The sequence below is a fragment of the Poecilia reticulata genome, chromosome 17 (genome assembly GCF_904066995.2).
Source record: "Poecilia reticulata chromosome 17, P_reticulata-male-v2, whole genome shotgun sequence".
NCBI classification, from domain to species: Eukaryota; Metazoa; Chordata; class Actinopteri; order Cyprinodontiformes; family Poeciliidae; genus Poecilia; species Poecilia reticulata.
Genome location: NC_088846.1, coordinates 4,873,744 through 4,894,260, shown reverse-complemented (window position 1 = coordinate 4,894,260; position 20,517 = coordinate 4,873,744).

Sequence of the window (20,517 nt, the reverse complement as noted above, 5' to 3'; positions counted from 1 at the left end):
GACATTTCCCACTTGGAGCCTCCATTTAGTCAGGCATTAATTGTGGCTATGTGGAAGTCTAACTGAGACAAAAAAAAAAAAAAAGCTTTTATTTGAGATCAGGCTGGGCTAATTTCCTGCTAGGTGCTCAATATATTCATTCACACACAAGGACATCTAATTTGGTGCAGGTTTCTTACTCCCATCTAACAATATGTGACTTTCCTCTCCTCCTATGTCGTCTGTTCACGCAGAGTGTTTGTGTTTACTTCTCGCCTCGTTTCTTTGGTTACTGTGTGTGTCGTTAATACACAGGCCTCTCTGTTCCAGAGGAGTGTGAGACGCAGCAGTTCGTTAACAGCGACAAAAATGATCAAACAAGCGGAGCGTGGTGCCGCTTGTTTGAGCGGCGAGCTGAGATGACATTTAGGTTTGCGTCAGCATGCAGATGTGAAAAACTAGCAAGCCTGTTGTCAGTCATTGGCAGGAGTCTTTTTTTTTTTTAACCCTTTAAGAAAGACGTAGGTTTCCTACGTTTATTATGTAAAGATTGTAGTATTAAGTTTTCAGTCCTTTCCTTTCATTGTTAAATATGAAATAAGAATCTCTGGAAGATTTTTCTGGAGAGGGCATTCTAATGAAAACAGAAACTGGAAGGGAGGAAGAAAGAATATACAAAGGAAAGAGGCCACATTTCTTTTTGTTTTTCCAACTAAAAATACAAAAAAATAATAATAATTTGTGCCGTTTATTTTTATACTATTATTTTCACCTGTTTAACAATTGAAAATGCTACATTTCAATTAGCAAAATATTGGAGTACATTTTTTGTATAACTATCTGTACATCATTGTAGATCAAAAAGGAAAAGCCTGTGGTTTCCTAATACTTGATTTTTGAATTCTTGTTAGAATTTATAATAGAGTCACTCCATCTTCAAAAAAGTTGTCTTTTGCAGTGATGAATAGATGCACTCAGGTCTTTAGGTAAATACTGCTGAGAGTTAGTGGTCCTACTTGCCACCTGCATATAAGGGCAAAAAAGAAAAAAAATAAGTTCAATAAAATAAAAGACAAAAACTTCATGGTTTACCCATCATTTTACATAAGATTTAAAAATGTCACTAAGAAGCTCTCAATAAAAAAACAAAAAACAAATTGTTTTCCATCTAAGTGATATGACATCAGGAGTTGTAGTGGATTTTAGTTAGGGGTGTCAGAGTCAAGGTTCAAGGTGACCCCTGGCCATTGGTTCTGTTTCACTTCCTACAGAAGGTCTGGGCTTAAGCTACAGGACATGATTCTAAAACGGAAAATGGCCATCATCGTTCACAACTTCTTCTGTTTGCTGATTGGCCCAGTGGAGATTCTACCAGATGAATCCCAGTCAATGGGAGAAAGCACAAACTGAGCTGTAAGTGAGATTTGAATCAAGCAGGGTATGTGCATTAATACACTAATTTGGCTTGAATGACAGCCATTGGTTACAAATATTTCTGGGATTTTATGTGTTTTTAATTATATTCTAAACCATCCATTCTTTGCCCTCCACTTCACACTTACGCCCTGCCTTGTGTTGGTGTTTCACACAAAATCCCATGCAAACACACTAAAGTATGAAAACTTCAGTAGCGCATGATTAAGTCAACTTCCCACTTTAAAATATTATAAAATGGTTTGCTGCAAAGCCGCTACCTTGGAAGCTCCCAGTGACCTCCCGGCGTTCAGTCTCTCCTGAGATAAAAGCGTCTCAATTTTTATTGAGCCACAGTGATGAAAGGTCTTCATATCCTCTCACTGCAGAGTACACATGTACAGCTTCACAACAACGAATGCGGCAGCTCTTAACATCAAAGAGTTACACATTTTCTCTTGGATGTTGGAGCGATACATCTGCGTGCGTGCGTGCGTGTCTGTGTGTGCGTGTGTGTGTGTGTGCGTGTTTGGTCTGCTCAACGAGCCCGTTTGTTAAAAAGGCTGCCAAAGGAGCTCTCGTTGTGTTTTAAGTCCCCGTCGTGAGGCTGTGCAGCCCCAGCAGCGTGCCTTTGCCGCGCTCTCGGTGGACGGAGGGACCAGCTGGAGAGCTGGGTGACGCGTGTCCCCTGTCACACTGAGACGCGGCTCTCCAGTGGCTCCTGAGAGGGCCACACAGACTGTGTTTTCTCTCCTAAGAGCTGCTTTCAAAGGGCTTTGGAGAGCGAATGGTACAACTACAAAGAGCAGGAAATAAAGATTTCAAGGTTTTTCCGCTCTTAGGGAGGCTGTTTTTATTTATAGCTTCAAACCATAGAAATTGACATCAGGCCGTATTAATTGCTTGAAATGCTCACAATTTTTCATCCAGTTTCCTGAAATGCTGCACCAAGAAACTTGAGGCAAAATCGATAACATCAAAAGAAAACACATTTTCACTCCCCCCATAAATTTAATGTAGAACTGAGTTCAGGGATTTGTTTTCACTACATTACAAATATTTCCTGCTTTGTCTTTAAAGAAAAGGTAATATGTGTCTTCAAGACAGAATCATTTTATAGCACAATCAAGTAACTATGTTGCATTCAGCTGTTGTAAAAAAATATATGCATATATCAACATCAAAAATTGCTTCAGCAGATAAATGCAGATTATTCAAGCATCTGGAAATTGTTTCCTAAGATGAACCAGATGATTTGAAAATGTTCATGACGTCTGTCTGAAGCGAACCAAGTTGGGATGTAGTGCGCCAACTGTTTAAAGGTGTAGTAATTTGACATAAAGCAAGACTTTTTTTTCTAAAAAAATAATTGCTCTTACATTAGTCTGGCATTTAGCGATAACAAAAAAAATCTTGTTCACTTTAATGACTTAAAGCAGGAAAATATCAGCCTCTTTTAATGTCAGATGGTGAAGAAGTCCAGAATTATTGATTCCCCTGACAGATTTAGGTTTAAATAATCTTTTAATTTTATCAAGAAATATATTCTCTGACTGGAAGTAATATGAATGTTTTACAGAGGGCCAGCCTGCAACCCAACTGGAATCTGGTAGAGTCTCTAATCCAGTTGACCTGAACTTATCCACAATCTGCACAATTTTATGGTCAGTGGAAACGCAGCTGGTGACAGGCAGAGTAACGAGGAACAATCAAAAACATGGAGGTTAAATACTGAGGCTTGGGTGGGAAAGGACAAATGAACAAGATGAGCTAATTAGAGGAGATGTGAAACAGCTGTGTCAGAATGAAAGCAGGGAAACAGCTAATTAAAATGAGAGCCCATTTACTTAAAAGGAACAACAAACCCGAACGTTCAACGAACAGAATGCAAGATTAAACTAAGAAACTAAACACGATGGGGAAAAAACTAATATGGTGACACCTTACTGACAATAATAAACAAAACTAAGTATGGCAAGAGCTATCAAATCATAAATGAAAATGATGAACCACAATGATGAAAATACAGAAGGATTGTAAAATTATACATTTATAATTTGATGAACGGCTGATAAACTATACCAGACAGAAACGGACAATGAAGATCTAACAGTTAAGTGTTAGTTTCTGCTCAGTTTGTTCTAAGCTACAGACAGTGTATCCTCACACTAAATACTATCTCAAAGTTAGGAGATACTGTCACTTGTGTCATGTATCCATCCATCCATCCATCCATTTTCTTCTGCTTATCCAGGGTCGGGTCGCGGGGGCAGCAGCTTCAGAAGGGAGGCCCAGACTTCCCTCTCCCCAGCCACTTCTTCCAGCTCCTCCGGGGGAATCCCGGGCGTTCCCAGGCCAGCCGTGAGACGTAATCCCTCCAGCGTGTCCTGGGTCTTCCCGAGGCCTCCTCCCGGTGGGACGTGCCCGGAACACCTCACCAGGGAGGCGTCCAGGAGGCATCCTTACCAGATGCCCGAGCCACCTCAACTGGCTCCTCTCGACGTGGAGGAGCAGCGGCTCTACTCTGAGTCCCTCCCGGATGACCGAGCTTCTCACCCTCTCTAAGGGAGAGCCCAGCCACCCTGCGGAGGAAACTCATTTCGGCCGCTTGTACCCGTGATCTCGTTCTTTCGGTCATGACCCAAAGCTCATGACCATAGATGAGGGTGGGAACGTAGATCGACCGGTAAATCGAGAGCTTCGCTTTTTTGGCTCAGCTCTCTCTTCACCACGACGGACCGGTACAGCGCCCGCTTCACAGTAGACGCTGCCCCAATCCGCCTGTCGATCTCCCGTTCCCTTCTTCCCTCATTCGTGTCATGTATACTTTAATATAAAATAATTTTAAAAAGCAGCATAAACACAGTTATTTTAGCTCGACAGGCACAACAAGTGAAGTACAAATCAGCCCGTTGTGAATTCAGTGAAGATGTTTTCACAGAAAACTGTCTGTATTACAAAAAGAATATACAGTAAGACAGAGACCAGGCCGGATTCAGGACGACGTGGTCTAACTTTGTATTTACAACATGTATATATAAGGTTGGCGTGCTGCTGCTTCATTGCAAATGTGTATACATACCTGTGTTCTTCACGAGGTCAAAGCAACATCATCCATCCCTGAGCATCTGAGACTTTCTGTCACTTCCCCAGACTTGAGGCTGGGTGTGGGCTTTTTCCAGTTCCAGCTGAATGAAAGCCAGGGATGTTCACTGTCACTTGAACAAAGTGTACTCTCAAAATCAAGAGCAATCTGAAGAAGATTGTAAATGATGTGATAGCCATTGTTCTGCTTCTTGGATCTGTTACAAGTGAACCCCGGTAAGGCTTACAGTGTGTTAAAGACTTGAGACTGACTGACGTGTTTTTTATGACATATTTATCTGTTTTTAATTTTCTTTTGGTTTTCAATTATTTTTGGCTTCATAATGTCATTTCCACTTTGAGTACCGGTGAACTTACTGAATTGTGAAGTGTCATTTGTTCAGTCAGTGTGTTAAGGTAACCATAAGTAAATGCTTATTTAATATTATTATTATTATTATTATTATTATTATTATTATTATTATTATTATTATTAGCATATTTAAGAATTACAGGACCAGAATTTCAGTGCTTTATCTTTTCCCATTGGTGATCAGTTTATTATGAGCAGAAATAATCAGAAAGAAACCATCAGTAAAAGTTCCAGTTTCAAGCACGAGGAATACTGAGGTGAGTGAATCCTCATCAGTGCAGACAGCATAGTGTAGCATGAAAATTGAGTGCTGTTATTCTTGGATGTTGCGGCTCTCTTTGAGCGGCAGCAGCATGCATGGGCAGCATTTCTGATGTGTGAGAGCTTTAGTGTTCATTATGTTTTAAGAAATCCTTTGGAGTCTGGGCTATATGTGATCACACTGTTGCACTGCAACATTGCTTCAGCATCACTTTTTTCATAAAATTGCACGAATTGGAATGACTAAAAAATAAAAATAGCTGGAAACACTGCATTTTAAAAAAAAAAAACGACTCATATTTTATGATAAAAAAAAGTACTTTTAATGACATATTGCGTGAACTTGCTTATTGCCATGAGATTTCAACTGCATTTCTTAATGGAAACACTGCATTAGCTAATACTGAAAAAGTTTTTCATGCATTTGTAATGCAAACACAACTAGAGTGAGATTGGTCAGTTTTATATGAGAAGGTTCTCAGCAGTTTTACACCACAACATGAAAAAGAAGGTAAACCTTGAGAAAATAAATGTAAAACTTTAAAAAGAAATTAATCCAACCTCGGTTAAACTGTTCAGCACTTTCTCATCCGGCACATTTTCATTGTTTAGATATTTTAAAGCTTTTTAAAGCTTAAAGGCATGTACATATGTAAAACCTTATTTTTTCCTGAATGTAGGCAGAAGGAGTAAGATCCTACACCCTAAACATTTTTAGTAATAACCTGCAAACCGACGTCTGAAAACAATTTTCTCGAACCACTTTCAGACTTTAGTTGTTCAATTCAAAACATGTTAGTTTATTAAATCAAAACTTCCTGCTACAGTTTTCCTCTTTGGCTACTACTACTACTGTAAAGTTACATAACACCAGTGTTGTAAAGCATTTGCTCCATCTTGCATGTGAACTGCCACCTCTTAAATGGATTAAAAACAATATAGAATGGCCATTGGCAACTGTAGGAAAAGAAACCCAGAGAATTGGGGGTTAGAAAGGGTCTTTCTCCACCTACACCGGTTTACAACCTGAGGCTATGGTACAGTAATATACCCCATTATATCAAATAGTACAATGTTAAATTGCCAATTAAATTGCATCATTCAACCAAACATGCATCTTCAATATACAATAACTTTTTTCTCAATTTCATGACACAACAAAGTAACAAAGTCCAGGTCCTTTCGAGCTACGGTTTTAATGTGTTGTTGTATAACTCAGGTCTTATTTTAAGCATTTTAATTCAATCTAAATTCAATGACATAATATAGATATGTTGACACTTGAAGTCAAAAGTGTACATACGCCAAATAAAAAGTTACACATACTTTTTTTTTCTCTCACTGTCTGAAGTGAAATCGGACCAAACTTATCTTGTTTTAGGTCACCTAGAATTAACCAAAAATGATTTCTATTTGCTAAATGACAGAGATTTATTTGTTAATGTCTTCAAAATCAGAAGTTAGCATACTTTTAATCAGAATTAGGTCTGTCACGTTAAAATGGACAATAAATTATTCCAGTAATTATTGCGATAAACAATGATGTATTGTTTTGAGACACTTTTCAAGTAACACATTGATGATGGTCTCGTAGTGCAAAGCTTGCCCTCTCAAAAACCAATAAACTTTAATTTTGTTAAGAACACTACTGGAACTGGAAGACATTTTAAATATACAAAATAAAACACAACCAAAAACAATAAAACAGAAATTAAACACACACACACACACACACACTCACTGGTGACATGGGAGACAGAAAAGAAAATAGATTCAACGTAATGCATTGTGGGAACAACTTATAATAACTCGTGACCACAAGTTTATTTTTTCCTCCCATGTCACTGGGCTCTCAACCTCGATTTAAGTTATCATGCAATTAATTGATTAATAGCTTATTCCGACAGGCTTATCTGTATTTGGTAGCATTGAACTGCATGACGTCGGTCGAACATTTTGGGTTTCCTTCCACGTGCTTTCATATGAAACAAATAATAGTTAACAATTCATTTCCGTGTGAAAAAAAAATCAAACCGTATCCATAAATCATCAGTGTGGAACAGCAGCCCACATAACAATGAATCCTGTCTCTGAACGAATGAGTTACTTACTGCACTTCAGCTCTCTGACACTTGAAGGCACTCCTGTTCCACGGCTGGAAACACGTTCTTCCCCTCCGTGGAACGAGGAACACACTTACCGAAGCGCACAGCAGGTTGCATTATGATGTAATGCTTCCTCCGTCCCTCCGTGCCAGATGAAGTTACCTGACTCAAACTTCATCCTTGGACGTGGAGAGGCGTCTTCTCGCTCTGTCTGCCCGGTGCTCGGACGGGGAGCTCTAGCTCAGGCTTGGAGGGAGACAAACAGTCACAAGAGCTCATCGTCATCATCACCACCACCACCTTTAAATTTGGCAGCGAGTAAATTTTTCTTGCTCCGTTCAATGCCTTTAGGGATGTAGCTATATTGCTTTAAAATGAAATAAACCTGTCTGAGTGCGTTTGCTTTGACTCATACACGCAGGCACGGAGCACGCAGCATCAGCCTGACCTCATTATAAAAAAGGTTTCCCAGAGCCTTCAACCTACACACTCACTGCTTAGCTTTTTTTTTTTTTTCTTCCCCACTCCTAGCTGGGACTCATGAGGTCAGGCTACTTGGGTCTCCAGGGCGGAAGAACAGCTCATATTGTTGATGGTGGCAAAGCCAAGAAGACTAGGACGAGTTCTTGAAAGACTGAGGACACAATTCTGTCAAGTGAGCGTCCATCAAAGATTCTGACAGAACACTAGAAAGTGGAGGAAAGCTCTGCTGCTGCATTACATCCCATCAATAAGAAATGGGGAAGAGATTTGTGCTGTTCAGTTCACTTATTACGCTATTTGAATGCTTTTACTAGTTATTTTATTCATTCATTTGAAATAATAAATCCTTTCAATTAGTTAGAAAGTAATAAAAAAAGTAATAGCTACTCGAAGTATTTTTGTATGCATCGTGAGAATAAGTTGCAAACACAAATGAAATATAAACATCTACTATAGCCATTCCACTTTTAATGGTTTTTGTTTTGCTAACCTGGTCAAAACATAAAGTATCTAAACATTGTTTGAAGGTGTACTCACTTGACAATATCAAAGTCGCAGGTGTTACATGAACCATTGACTTTAGACTATTTCTTACAAGTGTGTTTCCTAAAATAAACACTATTTTCACCAGATATATTCTTGATCACATGAAGCTCCCATGTTGGATCTGAAAGTCGCCATTTGAAAACATTATAAGTGATGGAGGGAAAGAAGGGCGGCGTTATAGCTGATTCCTCCTGAACGCACCGATACTTTTAGCTAGCATGTTAGCAAGTAGGTCGCTCAGGAGTTAAACAGGAAACAGTTTAAAATGATCTTTGTCTTTGTCTTTATGTTGCCTGTCTGATCAGTTTGGTTGTAAATTCACTTTTCTTTTTTAGCCCAGTTTCAATCCCAGCTGACAGTTGATGTATTTTTGATATTTAAGAAATAATATACTGTAAAATATTTCTAGCTAATGTGTTAACAAGCAGCTAGCTCCTAGAACAATTACAATGTAGCATAGAATTCATGTTATCATCTGCTTGTTAAACTTAACTGTATTTATTCTTATTTTTAGGCCAATTCTGATCCCCAACAGCACATTTGTTATTGAAATATGTACAATAATTGTACTTTAGGTTCTGTACATCTATTTGGAATCAAGTGTAAAATATTAAATTTTTTTATATCTGATGTTTTGAAAGCTACGAGATGATGTTTTTCTAAGACAGAATCATCACAATCGCCAAATGTGATGGATGGAACAGCTTTTCTTTAGTCAGACGGCCTTGGCCTTATCAGTGACTCAGTCTGCAGCTAATGTTTCTGAACAAACTGATGCTTTCAAATAATTCCAGTGTCGAAGGAGGCGACTTTGCAGCAGCATTCATTTCTTTCCATCTTCATGAAGCTTGTGGTTCTTTACTAAATTAGTCACCACAACACTTTCCCTCATAATGTGGTTGCTGTCATTCATCGCTCTTGTAAACACTGATTGTTCTTCAGCCAAACACCAACAAAACATGGCAACTCTACTTAGCATGTAGGGCTTGTAATGCCTTTCCAGATGCTTATTCCTCATTACCACAGCTTGGCCACAAACGTCACGTTGATGGAAAAAATAATACTAGCTCGTCCAGTTGTTAAATTAAGGTTTTCAGCGTCTACGTTTCTTTTACACCAGTCGATGTGACTGAAACTATAATTCTGTCTTAATTCTTACTGATGCTTTACCAGCCGTGTTACCCTGGTCATATAGAAAATATACACTGCTGTCAATAATCACAGAAAAGTAATTGATTGTCATCATTTTTCACATGCTAGTGGTTAGCTAAAAAATTACGTAACGGTTATCTTGATTGGATAAATGTTTTTCACCAGATACATTTCCTTTTCCATTGCACTTGGTGTCCAAAAGATCATTTCTTTGCATTTTCATTCTCTTTTTCTAGCCCAGTTTTAAACCCCAATAATTCATGTACTTTTAAATATGGTTGAACTAAGACATAAAATACCTTAACATCTTATATAACATTTCTAGTAAAGCTAGCTCCTATCCAGTGCTAATATCAGTTAGCACTGTAATTATCATTGAAATATTGTTGTCAACCTCATGTTAGTTGGAATCCTCACTCTTCTTTTAAAGCAGGCTTGATCCCTAACAATCATTGTATGATTTAATTATGTTTAAAAATTAAATAAAATACCTAACCTCAAACATTTCTAACTAAACTTTTAGCAAGCAACCAGCTTGTACGTACTCAGCTAAAAGTTGAATATTATTGTCATTATCATTTGAAAAGACAATAAAAAGATAGATGGGTGATTGACAGCGCTAAGACCCGCCTCCTGCCTCTGATCTAGCAACCACTGGGAGAAGGAGGAGGAGCTTAAGTTTTCACAGATTGTCTGTTTTATACCATACCGTCACAACATAGTGATGGTTTCAGTAAATATGTAAAAACTTTTTTTTTTTTAAATAAAAGTTACATACTGCAGCTTTAACAGGTAAACATACAAATGATTTGCACCTTGAACTTTTGTAACACAAAAATAACTGAATCAAATGATTGCATTTCATCCTCAGCGTTCTTTTACGCTCTCATTGATGAGGTATTGATTTGGTTCATGTGTGTTGGAACAGAGATTCTTCCAAAAGTTCCAGGACAGTTTCCCCTGACGACTGCAGCTGGAGACCATTGCTCTCTCTTTCTTTTTTTTGTTGCGTCTTCAAAACAAACGTTTGCTTTGGAGGGTTTTCGCAGGAATATAATTCACATTTTTTTGTCACTGGTCTCATAACCCTTCCCAGATTGATTGTTATCAACCACAAATACTTCTCTAAAATCTGTTGATTTATTTTCTACTTAGTGTTGTGCTATTATTCACCAAAATGCTCCAGGGTAGGAAACTGAAAAGAAACCTATTCTTTATTAGAAATGTTCACGCTTTATCACAACAAATTGATGTTTGATCAGCAAAGACTGGCTACAACTTAGCCTCATAACTCATTAGAAAGATATAGGAGACGCCTTATTCATTAGGGACTACCATTAAATAAAATAGTAAAAAAGTAGCCAGGATTGCATATCAACAGAGTAAAATAAGTTCCTGTGGCTGCTGACCAAGCCCAGCCTGTCACCTGGGCTTGTGTCTTGGTGACAGTTCAAGTTTTGTGTAAGGAGAACATTCTCTTGACAAATCCAAACCAAGAGCCAGAGGGACACTGGCCCCTTCTGACATGTGACTGGTCCCTGAAGTGCTGGTGTCCAGTCACTGATCCCTGTGCTGCTGCTCTGCCCTCACCTCATCTGTTCTTTCCACCGTTGTTCGTGCAGAACTACCAGACCAAACGAGATCTAGGACACACACACGACACAATTGTTCCAGTCATCGCAGATTTGGAAAAAACAAGATGTTCACACCAACAGGCTGTTTTAAGCTGCGTTTCCGTTGAACATATAATTGCGCAGTTTGACATGTTGAAAATAAATTTGATTTATGGAAAGACGGCAATTTTGAAAAAAGTGGTTTTAGCAGTTGGTGTTTTTTTTTTTTTTTACTGTATCGAAATGGTTTATTTCGCAAAACTGCCATGAAAACACTTGTTTTCACATCACATGAGTCACATGATCAACAACCAGATGTTGCCACTGGCACAACAGAAGACGACAACAGGAAGTAGTTGGAGTTTTTACAAAATTGTGTTTTTACAATATTAGTGGAATATTGATTGAGTTTTGCAGACATTTGTAATGGAAACACAGCTACTGTTTGTTTTTTGTTTTTTTTCGGTATTAGTTTGTACTATGCCCCTCGTTGTTGTGCATTTATGCTCATGCTGTTGTATCGTTCACTCTCCAGCAGGACAGCGATCCTGAACAAAGCTCAAAGATAAAAAGCACAGTCGTGTATTAGACTGGCCTAGTCAAAGTTCAGATGCAGTTCCACTTCCAGGTGGTTCCAAGTATTGTCTTACAATACAGTCTCAGTTCCCCTAAGACTGTGTTGTCTTAGGAGTCTTTGGTGTGATAGAACCAGACATTTTCTTGGTTCTATCGCACCAAAAAATAAAAAAATACGGACGTCTGCAACGTCAACATGTATGTCAACAAGTAGAAAAGTTCACGAGGTTTGAGCGCTTTAACGAAAAACAGTAAAATGAAAAACCTCAGTCGTACTCTCAAATGCCTCTAATAACTCTCCTCACTCACTTTATAAGAAGGAAGTCAATCTGCTCTGGCTCTGGCTCCCTTTCCTCCGGTCTCCTGTGGGTAACATCAGGCGCTTAAGCCGTAAAAATGCTCCACCTTCCTTCTAAGCTCTCACTGTGGATGTTGGCTTGTTGTTGGTGTCAGACAGCCAGCGTACTGTGGGCTTCGGTGGAGTTTGGAAAAGCGATGCAGTGGCTGAAAACATGTCAAAAGTTGAACCAAAAGCAAAAAAAAAAAGGCTGTGGGGAAACGAGTTCAGAAATGAGCTGAAAGACGTCATTTCTCACACAGCTTCTATTCATCCACGTGCTCTGTGGGATTGTTTATGAGATGCTTCCTTCTCACTGAAAGTTCATTCCGGTTCTTGGCACTTTATTGCGGCTTTTGATCTTATCATCAGTTGCTCAGAGTTGCAGCGAAAGAGGTCACTGGATTTCTGGTACTAATTGGAAAATAGCCTCGAGGGAGCTCGGTTTCTTCACGATACAAGCTGAAAAGCAGGATGCTGCAGCCAGAACAGGATTCTTACGGTGGAAGAATGGGACTGGGATCCAGCACTGCAGGATCTGTGCTGGATCTATTTATTTTTTAATTAATCTCAACGAGAAGTGTGGGACACAGAAAAACTTCCTGACATCGTTCACTGAAGCAGCTGATATGTGACAGCCGCCGCTTACCTGAACACTTGTCAAGTAGAATACTATATGAATAGAGGCCAAAAGCCTCGGGTTTTCTAGTTGAAGGACATTAATAATAGATGTCAGAAAAGCTCTCGATATGAAATATTTCACCATCTGCATGAATCATATTCAGAAATGCAGGTAGACTAGGAAGTCAGTGACGTGAGGGAAACGCTTGGATCCAACTAGTGATTCTGCTGGGTGAGCACATCTTTCTGCCGCATCATCCCATACGTGTGTGTGTGTGTGTGTGTGTGTGCGTGCGTGTGTGTGTGTGTGTGTGTGTGTGTTCTTCACATCTTGGTGTTTTACATATTTAACCAGAGATGATGACTGTTCATTTTCTTTAAAACACAATAGCTGCAATTACACTAATCATAAAATTGCAGAAAATTGGAAGTACAAAAATATATGTATAAAATAATATAGAAGCTCTCAATATAAAATATTCACCGTCTGCGTGAATGTGCAGGATTGTGGTGTCACGGTGAGGCCCTAGAAATTTACTTTCACAAACGGAGCATTTGAGCCTTCGCCATGATGCTCCACTCTTCACTTTATTAGAAATTGCTTAGGTTTTTTTTTTTTTTTTCCAAATGTAATAAACACGGAGATGGAAAAGAAAGGCTGGGGAAAGATGGGGAAAAGGTCCAAAGGGAAAGAAGAAGAAGCACAGAGAGAACACAAGTCAACACCCTGTTATCTGCCTCTACACCTGCTGGAAGAAGAGAAAAAAATGAAACAAAACTGAAAAACCTACTGAGCCCATCTCTGACTACAATGTACCAAAACGCCGCATACGTAGACACTCCAAGTATAAGAAACTTGCTGCTCCAATGAATGAATAAGCTGCCAATGTCTCCTCTGATGATACGTTGCGAGAGGCTGAAATATGAAGACATTCATGTGATTTTAAAAGCATTTAGTTTTTTATGGGAAACACTGCAATTGGGGGATGTTATTTATTTATTTTTTACATTAGCAGAAGATCCACAAATTTTTCTGCACATTAGCAATGGAAACGTAGCTAGTCACAGCCGTTTAGCTTGGTGCTGTGTTGGGTCTTTCAAATCATACACCGACTTCAACTCCATTATCCAGTTGAAGTTCAAAATCATTATTTTTTTTATCACATTTGGCTCAACACAGGAAGCCCCACTCCTAACTGACTGGAGCAGCAAATAATAAATACCAAATAACTTTTTAGTTAGTTTTTTTTATCTGCTGCCCTCTGGTAGGACTGCGCTCTGGGTGGCACGTTGTCTTACTCATGTCAAAAAAAACCTGCCACTGGCATCAACATATTTGCATTTCTCGATTAAACAAAGTGAACTGTGACAGGGGGGAGCTACCATTATTTTTATCTGGTTCGACTGTAGACAAACCAGCTTCACAAGACGCCTCGGTTTTTACTAATGGACTGTTAAAATGTATTTATTTTTTGAAATGTTTACATAACTGAACAACGTCTCCTAGTCTCCGTCCTTCGTTGCCTAATTTGTCTCCGTCCCGTTTGATTGTGCCTTCTGTCTCTCTCGGCTCATGAAAAACAATTGTCTCTATTATTTCCTGCCTTCGCCGTCCCCTTCCTGCAGGAACTCGCTCTGCTGGCGCTCAAGGCTGGTGAGGGATGCGAGAGCAGAAAATTAGCAAACACACCAAAGCTCATAATTGTTAAATTGCAGCAAACAGAACCCATGTGGACCGGGCCCAAATAAACTCAGAAATGAGCTAAAGCCATGCCCAGAACCCCCCTGGTTTATCTAAATTCCAATAGTATGCTCAGTAATGGGAAAAACACTGTAGAAATGCCATTTCAAATAGACCCCAATGTAATCCCCCACAGCCCACTGGGGTCCATTTAATCAATGCTACAGACATGAGCATGGAGGAGGAACAGTCTGCAAATGGAAGCGGAGTTCTGAGTCAGCTCACAGGAGATTAAAAAGTAGAGGTGGATGAATAATGGAAGAGAAGAATGGTGGGAAAATTGCAGAATGTGGCGAATCATCAATAACGCCTCCTGTGAATAATTCTGAAGGAAAAAAAAAAAAAAAGACTTCTGCTGGGAAAAAAAAAAAAAAAGTGTCTGTGCCCGCTGAAAATGAAATTGTCTTAACTAGTTTTTGCTGTGTATTGCCTCACTTCATGGATGAGCGCTCATTATTTCACGAGTATTTGTGCCTTCGATTACCCGCGGTCCTGAAAAGCTCCCCTTCCCCTCCCACCCCCCTTCCCACCCCTCCATCCTGAGAGTCCTCCACAGTAACTGACAGCTTTCCACTCATTAGCCAGGTGGAAGTCGGAGGAAGTGTGCAGGCGGCGCTCGGTGGAGCTCCGCGCCCTCACCTGGAGCTCCTCGCCGCCTGTGACAGCTTCGCGGAGTCGGTGACGCCGGGAGACAAACTCAAACCAACACCAAAATCATAATCAATCGGCGGCGCGGTGACAGGCGTCTGCCAGAGGCCCGGCAGTGTCTTTGCCCTCCGGCAGTATCCAACAGGCAGCTTCTTTGTCTGAGCACAATCATGTAGGATTTCCTCTGCAATCAGCGAGGACTCTTTATTTTGGCCTTGTAGCAGCAGCAAACAGGAAACCCACAACGATTTTGACAGTTATGTAAATATATGTAAAATCATACGAATAAATCCCTCTTGATTATTATTATTTTTTTCTCCCCTCATTATCCGTCAGTCTCACCCCACACAAAGTTTACTTCCTGGTGTTTGTTGGCAGACAGTTTTTCTGCTGGAGAATCTCAGGGATAATTAGTTTAATTGGCTGCAGGTCAGTCACGTGACTCGGTTTGTGGAGAGAACGGACCAAACAGGCGCCAGAAGTAACGATTAGTTTATAAATAACAGCCATGGCGTGAGTTCATCAAAGGGTTAGGTATTGTGTCGTTCAAATGTTTTCATAGCCACGAACCTTTTTCAGTATAAATCATGTTATAAACACAGACTTAAGTGTATTTTCTTGGGATTAGTACTTTGAAGTATCTTCTACCATCGAGAAATCAGGGAGTTAAGTATCATAAACATCTGGAAGAAGATGTTCTGGTCAGATATCATTATGTTTCCATCCAATTGTCATGCGAATTTTGTGGGGGAAAAACAGAAAATGCAAATTAAGTGTGTTTCCATTTACTGGTTTGGAGCGAATCCCCCAGGTTAGTCAAAGTAACTTTATCAGGTGTTGGCTGTAAACATGATGTAGAGGTTATAAACTAGCATGAACTTTGCCTGGGCGTTGCCTTCCTAAGCATTTTCACTTGATTCTCATCTCCTTTTAGGGATCCATCTGGATTTTCTCCCATTGAAATTGATTTCTCTGGTAGAATTTAGTAGAAGGAGAAGTTTTGAACAATGACATTGATTCTTTTGTGCTGTTTTAGAATTCCGCCTGTAATATTAGCAATGGCAGTGGAAGAAGTCAACGAATCTGTTCGGTCTGGACATCCTCTTTAGCCTGGAGGCTAAAGAGGATGTAAGTTACTGATTTTACTGTTGAACATAGATTATATTTCAAAGCTGCATTTGATCCATTTGTAATTCTCTTTTTAAAGGTTATTTTTAAAGGCATCATGAAGCAACGAGAAAAAAAAATTCTTATGTTGGTGATATAAGAAATTCTATTTAGCAGAGAAACATTTTACTTTAAAAATATCAGTAGTATCAACGGTCACCTGTCTCTGCGGTGTCTCTGTCTGTCACATCAACCCTCAACACATTCTGCTTCACCGCTGAACCCAACGGACTGCAGTTCTGTTCAGAGCATTTCATATTCCATCTCCTCCTCCCGGTTATCCAACTCCACCATCAGTCCCTGCTGAAATAGAATAAAGATATGTTTTTCATTTGTCTTATTTTTATATATCCAAACTGTTTTAGTTGTGTTTGTGGCTGTATCTGAACCAGAGTTTTGTAAAGAAACAACATGACACCTGTCACACCTGTGAAGCGTATCGTTTCTTGAACTGTTTTGTGCGGTGCCAGTGTGCTGGGATGAAGGGTGTAGCCTTCATAACGAAGGCTCCAACATTACCATCTGTTGTGTTAATAATGAAAGCTCAATCGTGTATTTATTACATTCAAAATGAATCAGAAAATTGCCCTGCAGTTGAATTTTTCTCAGCGCAGCACAGCGTCTGCATGGCATAGCATGACATAACATAAAGTGGTGATTGAATCTTTGCATGAACTCGCACAATTTGTGTTTTGTAATGTAGAAAAATGAAATACTTTTTATGCCCTACTTTCATCACTGTGGATATGTAGTGGTGCGGTTGATGTATCAGCAGGACAGTACCAATACACTGACGAAGATTTACTCACTTTAATAAGCCAAATCCTAGGAGTGACTCCAACTAACAGCAGCCTGACCTATTTTCTGATTGGTTATTGACCACTTGTGGCACTCAAAGCATGGACCCACAGAATACGTGTTTTTAGAGTCTCATCTCGCAACATTGTTCGTGAAGAATAGTCAAAATATCATCTGGTGAGGCACATGAAGAAGTACTTTTCATGTTTTTCAGTTTGACTCTTTCCACAAACTTACCAGGCTTTCCTAATTTTAACTGACTCACTTGTTTGTAGGCCTATCCAATGGGCAAATGGAAGTACAGCAAAAACAAAACTGAAGTTTCAGCATAATACAAGACGAGAGGCATTGAGTTGAATCTGATTCTCGACAGTGATGCGAGCAGCTCCACAAAAAAGACCCCTGCCGACTTCCCAGGGCCGATTTAAAACATGACAGATTGTCTTTTTATGACAGCTTGACGAAATGGTGGGAGACTTTATTCTCAGCGCAACATGATATGAACTTTACCATCGGTTTCCATCAAGCGGAGGATAAAAAAAAAGGTCCTCAAAGCTCTGAAAGAAAATGAAATTGTGACTGCAAACTAAGTTTTACATGAGAGGAGATCAAAGGCTGCCTAACAGCTTGTACACCATGGTTTATTATCGTTCTGCGTTCAAGTTTAGCTTCGGTATTTCTTTGGATTTAAAGAGGAATAGACTCATATTAAACTGGCATTCAGAGCATATTCTGTTAAGCCTGTGGCCTGAAAGAGAATCTTATAAAAAAAGATTCCTTTGATTAACTTACAGAAAGCCCAACCCCCAACTGTGTTTATCCCCAGCCATGGCCTTTCAATTTGTAATTATACTAAATGATGCATCTGTAGAATGAATATGGATTTTGCTCTTTAAAAAAAAAAAATCATTTTATATATGTATATATATTTAGGTGCTGCATGGGAGAAACATATAACATGCAAAGAGCTTAAGCTCTGAGGATTAGGAGCTTGCTGAATTCATGTAATATTGATTTAAAAAGAAAAAAAAGAAACAGCGGCATGTGTGCAAGATAAATCCGCGAGCGCTACATGCGCACGAAGCTGCACTCGCACGAGTCGAACCGGTCACACTTCAAAATACACACCCGGCTCGCTTTGTGGAGATGTTCTTCTGCCGTCCCCTTCTTGTCAACTTAACATTCCCTCCACCTCATCCCTGGCTGCTCAGGACTTTGCTCCACGCTCTGTGAAATATGTATTCCTTTTTCCCCGCTCCCTCCTCCCTCCCCTCGGCCCCTGCTGGAGCTTAGGAACTGGTTTCTCATCTGCTGCTGGATGGGAAGAGTCTGTGGATCGGCACTTCTTTATTCCACCTGTCAGAGTGGCAGCAGAGGCGCGCGCTCCAGCCGGCCCGCTGGTAACGTCAGTGTAGCTTTAGGATTTAGCCTCCCGGTTGATCCTGTCTGAGCTGGGGAGTAACACTGAGGTAACACCTGAACACAGAGCATGGATGAACTCTGGAATATTTCATGTGCCTTTCCCCCCCTTTTGCTGTCTGGACACATTCATATGTCTTTACATGAGTTTGGCGTACAGACCAACACTATTATAGATAGCCAAAACTAGCAAAATAGCTAAATCTTACATTTCGTCAACTCAAATAAATAAAAATTCTAATTAATGGGGAAAAAACAATAACTAACTGGAACTATATGCAATTAAAACTAAACTATATTAAAACTATATGTGTTCTGTGTTTATGAATCTGTTTATTAGCTTTTTAAACTGATGTGAAATTGATTTTTGTTTCTCTGCACAAGCAAATTAAGGCACACCATAATCCTCCTTACTCTAGTCCCCAAAATGGCGACAGCAAAATTGAGAAAACACCAGAGGCAGTCCAACAATAAGTGAATAAGTTTTTTTTAAATGGCATCCTCTGCTGAGTGTTCAATATGCAATCAATGTATACATAATCACAATACAACACTTGACCTTTTAGAATTCTGTTGTTACTAGATACTAGTAGCAACAAGTAGTATCTAGTAGTAGTTACTAGTTACTGAATAACTAGTAACTACTACTAGTTATAATATAACTAGTGACTATGTGAGTTTTATTTTATTGTGACTTTTGTGTTTGTCTAATTCAGTTAGTTTGAATAATTTTAGAGTGTGTTTGCTAGTTTTTAAATTATTAACTAAATGTTTGGTTTTCATTAGTTATGGCAAGTAATACTAATAGTACTACAGTACTGGTAACTACTACTAGTAGTACACTATAACTGAAAACTAAACTAAATATTTAATTAATAACCTTTAAAAACTAGCAAACACACTAAAATTATTCAAACTGAGTTAGACAAAGTCACAACAAAATAAAACTAAATTATAATGAAAAACCCAGAATTGTTATAACCCCGGTACAGACGCAAAGAAATTTATTGACACCCCTGGTGACAAAAAAAAGCACAACTGAGCTGAAGAGGAGAGAGCAGAAGAGATGAATATGTAGAGGAGGAGTTTTACAAAGTATTGACAGCAGAGGTCAGGGTTGCATTTAAAAGCCTGAGCGCCCCTGGATCAGAGGCAGCTTTGGTTACCCCACACCCACAAATTCCTTTATGCATGCCAATTACAATAGTGGTAGTTATGTACACATAAATGTTACAATTCTCCAGTCCTTGGCCACATAAGGACACACATTTTCCTTCCTCTCATTAACACTGGATCATTTTGAGACAAGTAATCCTTGATCCACACGACGACAATAACCCAAAATGTACCTAGTCTGCACTTGGTGATGGGAGGAAATCACTGGAGCACGACAAAAACAAAGAAGCACATACTACGGGTTGCTGATGCATCTGACATGTGAGGGATAAGTAGAAAATTCAGAGTATGACAATTGGTAAATTACCAGCAATTAATTTAAATATTTAACATTACATGGGAACAACATATACAGGCTCAGAGATAAACTGTTTAGTTGTGTTTCTCTACTTAATGAAGCCAATGAAGGAGCTTCTACCCTCATTAATGATGCACTTTTTCTTGAACACTAGCTGTTTCCATTACAAATGTGCGCAAATCTTTGTCTATGTTCTGCCAGTGTCGGGAAAACACAATTTCTCACAGTTGCTGTTTTTCCACAATAGGTAGCATATTCTTCAGCCATCCATGACGCTGGTTCATCAACCATCACAGGAGACATCAGCGTCTTCTTTAGTGAGAGGCCCCGCCTACGCGGGAGAGGCTACGTATGCGGCACTTTAAGGAAATTGTAGTCGTCCATTTTAAAGAAGAGCTATAAATTCAACGCCTTCAAATGACACACAACCTTTCATGAACTGTGTGATGTTTGTGATCCACAAATTTGCAGTTTTCCGTTAAGCACATTTATTTTCATAATTTCAATTTGCATAATGCTCAGTGGAAATGCAGCTATAGAAAATACTCCTGTGCTATGGTCTTTACTTTTGTGTGTGTATGTGTGTGTTCGTGGGTGCGTGCGTGCGCGTGTGTGTGTCTGCACAGTCATCTCAAACCCGCAGCAGATGGCCAGTCACACTGGGCCAGGCTCTGGTTCTGCTGGAGTTTTCTTACTGTTAAAATGGGCTTTTCCTCTCAATTTTCAC